The sequence below is a fragment of the Pongo pygmaeus genome, chromosome 8 (genome assembly GCF_028885625.2).
Source record: "Pongo pygmaeus isolate AG05252 chromosome 8, NHGRI_mPonPyg2-v2.0_pri, whole genome shotgun sequence".
Classification (NCBI taxonomy): Eukaryota; Metazoa; Chordata; class Mammalia; order Primates; family Hominidae; genus Pongo; species Pongo pygmaeus.
In genome coordinates, this window is record NC_072381.2 from 104,865,913 (window position 1) to 104,876,761 (window position 10,849).

Genomic DNA, 10,849 nt, shown 5'->3' on the forward strand with positions numbered 1-10,849 from the left:
GCTATTTCGGCTCACTGCAAGCTCCGCCTCATCATGGAGAATTATATTGCCTCTCAAAGTGTGGTCCGTGGACCAGCAGCATTAGCAGCACTGGGAGCTGGTCAGAAATGCAAATCTCAGGCCCAGGCCCAACCCACAGAATCAGAATCTGAATTTTAATAAAAGAACAAAATCTCTAGAGCTTTCGTTATACTTTGTGAAGCACCGCTGTAAAACATACATTCCATTCATTCATTCAACCAATTATTTATTAAATAACTGGTGTGTGCCAGGTATACACAGGTGATGGAGAGTGATCAGGGAAAAGCACAGCATGGTCTGTCATTCTAGCTGCAGGAAACAGACAGTAAGCAAGATAGCAAACTCATTTCAGAGTGAGAATGTAAGACAAGGGGATGTGCTAGAGAGGCACTCTGGGGAGGGATGGTTACTTTAAGCTGGGAAGTGGTGGTGATTGATTGTCTCTCTGAAGAGGAGATGCTTGAGTGGAGCCTGAGTGACAAGGAGCTGGCCAAGGGAGGAAGTGGGCATGGTGTTTTCTGGGCAAAGATAGCAGCAAGTAAAAATGCCCTGAAACTTGGGAGGCCGAGGCAGGCAGATCATGAGGTCAGGAGTTCGAGACCAGCCTGGCCAATACGGTGAAATCCCATCTCTACTAAAAATACAAAATTAGCCAGGTGTGGTGGCGCTTGCCTGTAGTCCCAGCTACTCGGGAGACTGAGGCAGGAGAATCATTTAAACCCGGGAGGCGGAGGTTGCAGTGAGCCAAGAGTGTGCCACTGTACTCCAACCTGGGCGACAGAGCAAGACTCTGTCTCAAAAAAAAAAAAGGCCCTGAAACAAGGTTGCCGGATTTAGCAAATAAAAATAAAGAATGCTCAGTTATATTTAAATTTCAGCTAAACCATTAATATTTTTTAGTACAAGCATATCCCACATATTGCATGGGATATATTTATACTAAAAAAGATTTGTGGTTTAGTTGACATTCAAATTTAACTGATCAACCTAGGTAACATGGCAAAACCCTGTCTCTACAAAAAATACCAAAAAAATTAGCTGGGAGTGGTAGTGAGCCCTGTAGTCCCAGCCACTTGAGGAAGTGGGAAGATTGCTTGAGCCCAGGAGGCTGAGGCTGCAGTGAGCTGTGATCACGCCACTGCACTCCAGCCTGGGTAACAGAATGAGACCCTGTCTCAAAAAAGAGAAAGAAAGAAAGAGAGACAGAGAGAGAGAGAGAGAGAGGGAGGGGGAGAGAGAGAGAGAGAGAAAGAAAAAGAAAGAAAAAAATTTTTTTTTTTGAGATGGAGTTCCACTCTTGTTGCCCAGGCTGGAGTGCAATGGCATAATCTCGGCTCACCGCAACCTCCGCTTCCTGGGTTCAAGCGATTCTCCTGCCTCACCCTCCCTAGTAGCTGGGATTACAGGCATGTGCACCATGCTTGGCTAATTTTGTATTTTTAGTAGAGATGGGGTTTCTCCATGTTGGTCAGGCTGGTCTCGAACTCCCAACCTCAGGTGATCCGCCCGCCTCAGCCTCCCAAAGTGCTGGGATTACAGGCGTGAGCCACTGCACCCAGCCAAAAAGAAAAATTTAACTGATTGTTCTGTATTTTGTTGGGACCCTGCAAAAGGACCAAGTGGGGGAGTGGTGCTGGAGGGACATGAGGAGGAGCAGTGTCACAGGGATAGTCAGGAAACAGGGGTGCCATAAGCATAAAAGAGAGAGCAGGGCCCAAATCTTGGGCTACAGAAAAACAAGTTAGAAAAATTAAATAGTCTCCAAGGGAATGGACTGGCCGCTGCTGTTTCTTCCCCTTGATGAAATCATGGACTTTACCTTCCTGCAACCCTATGGTTTCTGGGAAGGGCTTCTTGGAAGATGAACAATTGTCCAGGCTTGTTATGCCTGGGTGGTGCTTGGGGAGACCGAGGGCCACTGGTTGACCTGCTAAACATAGCGTGCGATATATATTGTTTGGTCTGAGCTTTTAAGTGCTCTTTCCCTGTTTGTTTGTTTAATTCCTGCGTTTTTGTATGTGATCTCCTATAAATCTTCGTCTTCTTAAGGACTATGTTTGACAACTTCATTTCCCCCCAACTGGAGACATTTCCCCTGCTAAGGGTCAAAAAGACTAATTATCCTAAACCGAGTATTGGAGACACCCTCAGGCTCACACATGACTGAGAAGTGCATGATCCCAGCCATATTAATAGAACGCAGCAAGAGCATATCTGAGAACAGAGGCAGTGACGTCTTCAAAGCTCAACCGTATTCCTGTCGGAAAATAAACTCCTGACCCCTTCAACAATGCCTGTGTGGAACCTCACGGTGGAAGAGGCCACGAAAGCTATTCTGTTCAAACACTTTAGTTTATTCAGGAGGAAACTGAGGCTCTGGGAGGATTACGATTTGCCTAAGGACCCAGAATGGATGATGGGGCTGGGACCAGAGCTCGGAGCTCCTAACTCCCTGACCAGTGTGCTCTCTCCACCTTAGTTGGGTTTGGTGGGAGGAGAGTGAAGGAGAGGAATGGGTAGAGGAGGGGGGAAGGGTTGCAAAACATCAGCTGACTCTCATAAAGTGCTTTAACACAAAGCACTTTCCTATAGTTTCTCATTTAAGGTAGGTATAATTTCCATTTTGCAAGTGGGGGACCTGGAGCTCAGAGAGAGGGTAAGTGACTTGTCCAAGGTCACAGCGTTCTTTAGTGGCAGAACAAGGAATCAAGCTCAGATCTTTGGGCTCCTTGGTTGAGAGCTGTCTTCACCATCACCTGGAAAAGATGGGGGAGGAGAGAGCAGCACACTGGTTGCCAGTGTATCAGAGCTCCAGGGCAGGCAGGTGGAGGGAAACACGGCCTGAGAAGTCAAGAGGAGGATCACCTGCCTGGAGTCACACAGGGCACTTTCCATGCATAACCGCCTTTAATCATTGCCTCAAACTCATGAAAGTGATGAGGAACTGAAGCTAGGAGAGGCTAAGTGGTCACCCGGCTAGTTAATAGCAGAGTTGTGGACCTGAATCCAGATCTATCCAACTTGAGAGCCTCCGCAGGTCTCCACTGGGGATTTTCAGGTAAGTGAAAGTTTATAGGCCGAAACTGGGCAAGAGGGAGGCACAGACAACACTGCAAGGAAAGAGGACCGGGAAGACTTTCAGGCACAATGACTGATCCTGGAGGTGCAGAGCCTCTTCCTCAACCTCCATCGGCTCTCTCCTCTGCTGTGAATGCAAATATTGTCCCCAAAGCATTAGCTAAATCCCTGCTTATCTCTGCACAGTCTGTAGATTTGCTTGGGGGCTGAACTAGGGCTTTCCCTGTGTTGCGGTTGGGTTCCGCCCTTAGCACTGCAGTGTTCTGCCCCTTGCTTTCCGGGCCACACCTATCAGGGCCTCCTTCCCCCGGAGCCCTACCCAACCCCTTCCAAAGACCACCAGCAAGAGGCAGGAAACAGAGCTGGATTGCCTTGTTTTCATGCAAGAACTTGTCCCATCTTCTCCTGCCTCCCTCCCTCCCTCCCAATTTTTGTTTCCAAAATACTTGCGAGGTGCTTTCCCCACATGAGGGTCCCTGATTGACTATTGGTGGGGAAATTCCTACCAACACTCTTTTCTAGTCAGCCACCTCGTTTTTCTGATAGAGGCAGCATCATTGATAATATTACCATTTCCTCCAGCACCTGACACATAGTAGGGTAACAGTGAGTCTTTCTGCCCTGAGTTGACAGCACAAGAGAGGAAGAGGTGGAGTTATTCTGAGGGCCTGCCGTGGCTAATGTTTCCCTTGTTCGGACGTCTTTTGTAGCTAATGAATCTCGTAAGGCCTGGTGTCTGGGACATTCCTCAGAAGCCTTCCCGTGAGGCGAGTTACTGGATGACCCTCTTGTGCTTTGGGGGAATGCTGGCAATTGGCATAGCTGTGTCGGGAGCTCGGGGTTCCCGCCTGGTGAGTGGAGCTTGCAGCCCACCAGCCAGGGCCACGCCACTTCTCCTTGCCCTCGGCAAAGCGCTGTGGTGGGTGAAAAACAAATGAAAATTTAAATCCAAGGGAATATAAAAATGTAGTCAGAAAATGTAATCAATATTTACTCCCAGCAGTAAAATGCCAACATGTGGGGAATGTGGATGAGGGGTATATGGGGATTTTTCATACTATTTTTACAAACTTTCTGTTAATCTGAAATTATTTCAAAATAAAATATTAAGTAGATAGAAAAACAAAATATGTTTTGTGACCGAGTGAGTGAGAACAGGAGAAACAGCTTAGAGCGGATAGAGGTTGGGAGTAGAGTAGTTAAGAGGGGGCTTAGGGTTGGGAGAGCTGGGCTCACATCCTGCTTTCCCACTTCAGAGCTGTCACACCTTCCACAGGTTGCTTAACTTCTTTCTTTTTTTTTGAGACAGAGTCTCACTCTGTCACCCAGGCTAGAGTGCAATGGTGCAATCTCAGCTCACTGCAACCTCTGCCTCCAGGTTCAAGCCATTCTCCTGCCTCAGCCTCCCGAGTAGCTGGGATTACAGGCGCCCACTACCATGCCTAGCTAATTTGTGTGTGTGTGTGTGTGTATTTTAGTAGAGATGGGTTTTGCCATGTTGGCCAGGCTAGTCTTGAACTCCTGACCACAAGAGATCCACCCACCTCAGCCTCCCAAAGTGCTGGGATTACAGGCATGAATTGTGCCTGGCCCCTTAACCTCTTTCAGTTCCAGTTTCTTCACCTGAAAAATGGGAATGATAAAGGCCTATTAAGAGGTTAATGCAACAATGCATGTATAGCTCTTTAGGACAAGCCGGGGTACATAGTAAGGGCTCCCAAATGGTGAGAAGAGGGCAAAAAGAGACACAGAAAGGACAAAGTCCTCCCCTTATTCAATCCCTATGACTTCTTTGTCTTTGCCATTTAAGTCCCCAGATCCTACACCTCCTACACCAGGGACTCACCACGCTGCCATAACCAGTCCCTGGCTTTGGCCCTGTTGCCCTTATAAAATAGGCAGAGAATAGTCCAGGGTTGCTGTCCATACAATGTTTCCTGACATTCTCAACTGGTTATCTTAAAGGGCCAGCAGGAAGGTGCTTATGAATACTTCTCAGCTTGTGACCTTGGGGCCACAGTCTTTCATTCATTCTTCAACATAACTTCATAGAGTGTGGGTGACGGGAACCATGGACCAGACATGGTACTTGGCATGGAAATACGGCATGGAGCAAAACTAACCTGGCTTGCCCTTGGGTGCTCACCTTCTAGGAACTAGTCTTGCCCTGTGTTTTTTTCCAGATTCCCTCCCTCTGCAACACCCAACCTTAGTCATTCTTTCAGAGTACAGAAACCCCTTCCCTGCAGCATGCTGATGGCTCAGGCTCACGCAGTCACAGAAGGCAGGGCACATGGCAAGATGCTGGCGGTTACTGTGGCCTGATCATTCTCTAGCAGCTGTCCTTGGGTAAAATTTGGTCTTGGAAGGTACTGAGGGTACCCAGTGGTCCAAAGCTGAAACTGCCTTATCTGCAAATCCTTCCACTCCAATTGGCGACCCACATCCCTTTTCTATGTCCACTGTATTTTCTAAACTAGTCTCTGCCCTAGACTTCTTTCATTGTCTGCAATCCACATTAGTCCAAAACCCCCTTTCTAAACAGCTCTCCTTTTTTAACCAAATATACCCTCTGCTCCCATCATCCTGCCTCACCCTCACCCTACCTCTCTGACTGTGGTTATGATACTCATCCAACTCCACCAAGAGTGCATACTTCCTAGCATTAGATACTAGTCACAATTAGCATTACCAAACCTACCCAACCTCTCTATGTGGCAAATTTTTTTTTAATTAAGAGACAGGGTCTCACTCTGTCACCCAAGCTGGAGTGCAGCGGCACAATCAGAGCTCACTGCAGCCTCAAGCTCCTGGGCTCAAGTGATCCTCCTGTCTCAGCCTCCCAAGCAGCTAGAAGTGCAGGTGCACACTACCATGCCTGGCTAAATTCTTTTTTCAATTTTCGGAAGAAATGGAGTCTCGCTGTGTTGCCCAGGCTGGTCTCAAACTCCTGGTCTCAAACGATCCTCCTGCCTCAACCTCCCAAAGCACTGGGATTATGAGCATGAGCCACTACATCTAGCCTGAATGTGGCAATTTTTAAATTCATTTGTTTTATAGAAAAACTGGAGTAACAATACAAAGCACAAATTGAGGAATGAAGAACTTCATCTTTCTCACCCTCTTTCGTATTCACAACTCTTAACTAACCTCTCACTTGTGAAAACTGTTTGACCTTAGATATTCTCATTAAAAATAAATTGCTATTTTTTCCCTTTAGACCCTCACTTCAATATTATTTATTGAGAACTACTTCTGTTTACAACCTATAGAGAAAATGGAATATATTACTCAGGGATAAAACCTGCCGTATAGCAAAAAATATAACTGAACATGTATTAAAAGAGGGACCCGAATGAGTTCCACATGGCACGATATCTAAGTGTAACACAGTCTCAGAAAGGTGAACTTTGTGTGTGTATGTGTGTGTTGTCAACAAAAAGACATTTATCAATTTTGTGTTTTGTATCATGAAAAATAATTTTTTATAAAAAATTTATGAAAAATAATTTTTCATGAAGTGTAAAAAGAAAAAAAAAAGAGTCCAGGCTCTGGACTTAGAGTCTAGCTCTCTCCTTTCCTATGTGTACCAGCTTGTAGAATTGGTATAAAAATTAAAACAGATTATAGATATAAATGAATTAACGCAGAACCTCAATAAATGATAGCAGGCTGGTAGACACATACCCCCAAATCTATTCTCTTTTTTCTTTAAGTAATAGAACACTAATTCTTATTTTGGATGTAGAAACTTCCTTGCAGCTAGGTGCAGCCGCGTGATGAGGCCACTGAGTCCTGAGCAAAAACGTTGCACGGGGCTTCCAGGAAGTCTCCCTAAATGTAGGAGATACTCTATCATCCCTCTGCCTATTATTGGTCTGGACTCTGGAAGTGATGTCTGGTGCCGCAACTGCTCTTTTGGAGCATGAGGAGGGGGACCACAGCCTGCGGATGGCATTGCAGACAGCTAAAGAGCTTGGTCCTTGATGAGCAGGAAGCTGCCATTCCAGCCCTGAATTTCCTGAGGATTTCTTTTCATAAAATATAATTTTTTTTTCTCGTATTTAAGCCATTCTTTTTCAGGTCTTAGTTTCTCAAAGTGAAGCTAATCACAACTAATATACTATAATTATTATTTTCCTCATTATTTTGTCAGCCCTGGCCCACAATCCTACTGTCTCACAGATCCCCTCTTTTCGCCATTAGAAGCAGCCTAAATGTCATCAATAACAAATAACTTTGCCTTGGTTCTGATCTCTGTCACCAGTCCATCCATGACCTTACTATGATGCACCCACGTCCTCCTGGCCCCAGTGACATGCATGGCATCCCCCTCTGCTTTCTCTCCTTTGTTTCCCCCTCTCTCTGCATTTCTGATTCCAAGTCTTTTTCTGCTTTCCCTGGCTACTGTTTGCAGAATTCTCACACTGACTGGGTGGGACTGAACCACCCTGAAAGCAGAAAATTTGGACTAACTAGAAAGGAAGGGGGAACTTTCCAGGTGGATGAAAAAAATAAGCAAAAGAGAACACAGATGGGGCATAATGTGGGAACTAAGAGGGAAGTCGCTGAAGGTTTCTGTTGAGGGTGGCAGGAGATGAGATTGAATTGGAAAGCAGGTGATCCTATTACGGAGGATCTTTAAGGCCTAGTAGAGGAGTTTGGACTTGATTCTGGAAGAAATAGCCACTACGAGTTTCTGAGCAGGGCAGTGACATGAGGCAAGTGATGTTTCCAGAGGAATTCATCTGGCTGCCGGGTGCAAAACAGATTGAAGGCAGGAAGAGCCTGGAGACAGGGAGACCAATATAAATCTTCCACCCAGTAATCAGATGATCAGACATTGTCAACAGACTTTGAAAGGGGCCTTGTGAAACAGCAAAAGTAAAATGCAATGATTTCAGCTAAGCAGCAGCTGCAGAAGAAGCCTTAAACAAAATCTTTCCCCAGAATTTTTCACATGAAAGTAGCAAGTTTCCAAATAATGAAAATTGGTTCAATCTTTTTGTAAAACAGTCTGACAACTGTGGATCAAGAGCCTTAAGAATGTTCACACCCTTTGACCCAGTAATTCCACTTGTGGGAATGCTAGGGAAATAATCCAAACCAGGGAAATGAAATAAAATGCATGGAGAACTTAATCACAACAGACTTGATAATAGCAAATAACCAGAAACAAACTCAATGTTCAGCAAAAGGGGGGTGTGGTGGCTCACACCTGTAATCCCAGGACTTTGGGAGGCCAAGGTGGGCGGATCACCTGAAGTCAGTAGTTCAAGACCAGCCTGGCCAAGATGGTGAAACCCGGTCTCTGCTAAAAACGCAAACATTAGCCAGGCATGGTGGTGCATGCCTGTAGTCCCAGCTACTTGGGGGGCTGAGACAGGAGAATTACTTGAACTCGGCAGACAGAGGTTGCAGTGAGTCAAGTTCGCACCACTGCACTCCAGCCTCGGCGACAGAGCAAGACTCAGTCTCAAAAAGAAAAATTTAAAAAAAAAAAAAAAGTTCAGCAAAAGGGAAAAGATTAAGCAAACTCTGGATCTCGATTAACTCCATTACCCAGCCATTAACTCAGAGGGATAAGGAGACCAGACAGATGACGTGAAAAGGGCTCACAACATAATTGGAGAAAAGCAGGTTGCAAAATGCATCTGGTGTATTATCACATAACAAACACCCGTGCAGCAACAAGACCAAAAAGTAATATTCTAAATTACTCCCCATCGTTTCATTGGACTGTAGGGACTTTTCTCCTTTTAAAAATTATTTTGATAAGCCAGGTGCAGTGGCTCATGCCTATAATCCCAGCACTTTGAGAGGCTGAGGTGGGTAGGATTGCTTGAGCTCAGGAGTTCGAGACTAGCCTGAGCAACATGGAGAAACCCTGACTCTAGAAAAAATACAAAAATTAGCTGAGCCTGGTGGCACACACCTGCAGTCCCAGCTACTTGGGAGGCTGAGATGTGAGGATCACTTGAGGTTGAGAGTTCGAGGCTACAGTGAGCTGTGATTGCACCACTTATTTTTTTCCTCCAGGCCACAGATCGCTTGAGGTCAGGAGTTCAAGACCAGCCTGGGCAATATGATGAAACCCCATTTCTATCCAAAATACAAAAAAATTAGGCATGGTGGCATACACCTGTAGTCTCAGCTACGTGGGAGGCTGAGGCAGGAGGATTGCTTGAACCCGGGAGATGGAGGTTGGAGTGAGTCGAGATCACACCACTGCTTTGCTGCCTGGACAACAGAGTGAGACTCTGTCTCAAAAAAAAAAAAAATTTTTTTTTCTCCAATATACTTTACATTACATGTATACTTGCAATTACAGGGAATGTCAAGGAGAATTCTTACTTTTCATTCTATTCACTCTGAATTATTTTACATTTATAAGAATGTATTAAACATGTACTACTTGTATATTTTAAAAAGTAAATAATTTTTCAATGACAGAATATACTAATAAGGCCACGCATAGTGGCTCACACTTGTAATCCCAGCACTTTGGGAAGCCAAGGTAAGAGGATCGCTGGAGCCAAGGAGTTTAAGACCAGCCTGGGCAACATGACAAACCCTATCTCTATAAAAAATAATAAAAAATAGCCAGTTGTGGTGGCACATGCCTATAGTCCCAGCTACTCAGGAGGCTGAGGCAGGAGGATTGACTGAGCCCAAGAGGCCGAGGCTGTAGTGAGCCATGATTGCACCATTGCACTCCAGCCTGGGCAAGAGAGCAAGACCCTATCTCAAAAAAAAAAAATACGAATAACTGTAGGAAACCATGAGACATGCTCATGCCATCTCCAGCACAGGTACTTACTATTTATCTTCTCAATGATGAGGTTTAAAAGAAAAAGATCTAGGCTTTGGAGCTTGTTGGGAGAGGGCTGAGTTTAATCTCACCTTAGCTGGATGACCATGGCAAGATTATCTTTGAAGTAGGGAACGATCACACATCCCTCGCATAATTTGGGGGAAATCAAGTGAGAGAATGATGAAAATCTCTTAGCACGGTGTTCTGCACTTAAAAGACACACAGCAAACAGTGGCTGTAAATACGGATAGCTATTATTTTCTCAATTCTGTTTTCTGCCTCTTGCGGTGGATAGCTGTGAGCTCGTGGAGCTGACTGTCCAAGGACAGCGGCAGAACCCTGAGCAGGGTTCTTGGCCTCAGCCACTTCATGGCGTTGCTGCAGCCACCAAGACTTTTCCCGACTGTGAACCCGCCGGGCAATTCCTGCTCCTAGATCTGGCCTAGCAGTGCAGGTCCCTTTGCCAAGACCGCACCTTGGCTATGGTGTACAAATGAACTGAGCGTAGAAGACAAAGTTTGTTTTCAAAAGGAAGTTTTATTCTCCACATACTCAACTAGCATGTATTTAAGAATAGTTTTATGTTTTAGACATTTAAGTTTGAACATAAAGTGGCCTTTGTTTTCTTAACTCATTTTGTTTTACCTCCCTTGACCCCAGTTTTTATGCAAGTCCCAGTTTACAACCGTGCTCAAAGCTGTCTAAGTCCCTTTGAAGGACAGTATATGATTCTAAAAGGTCATTGAGATGAGAAAAGAGATGAGGATAGCTAGAAGACCACCTAGAGCAAAGCAAATTAATGCCAACAATGATTTTGGGGTGTGCTAAATGGCACCACCAATGTTCACAACTTCCTGCTTAATAAAACTTTCACACTCAGCCACATTTTTCTTTTCTTTTTTTTTTTTTTGACGGAGTCTTGCTCTGTTGCCCAGG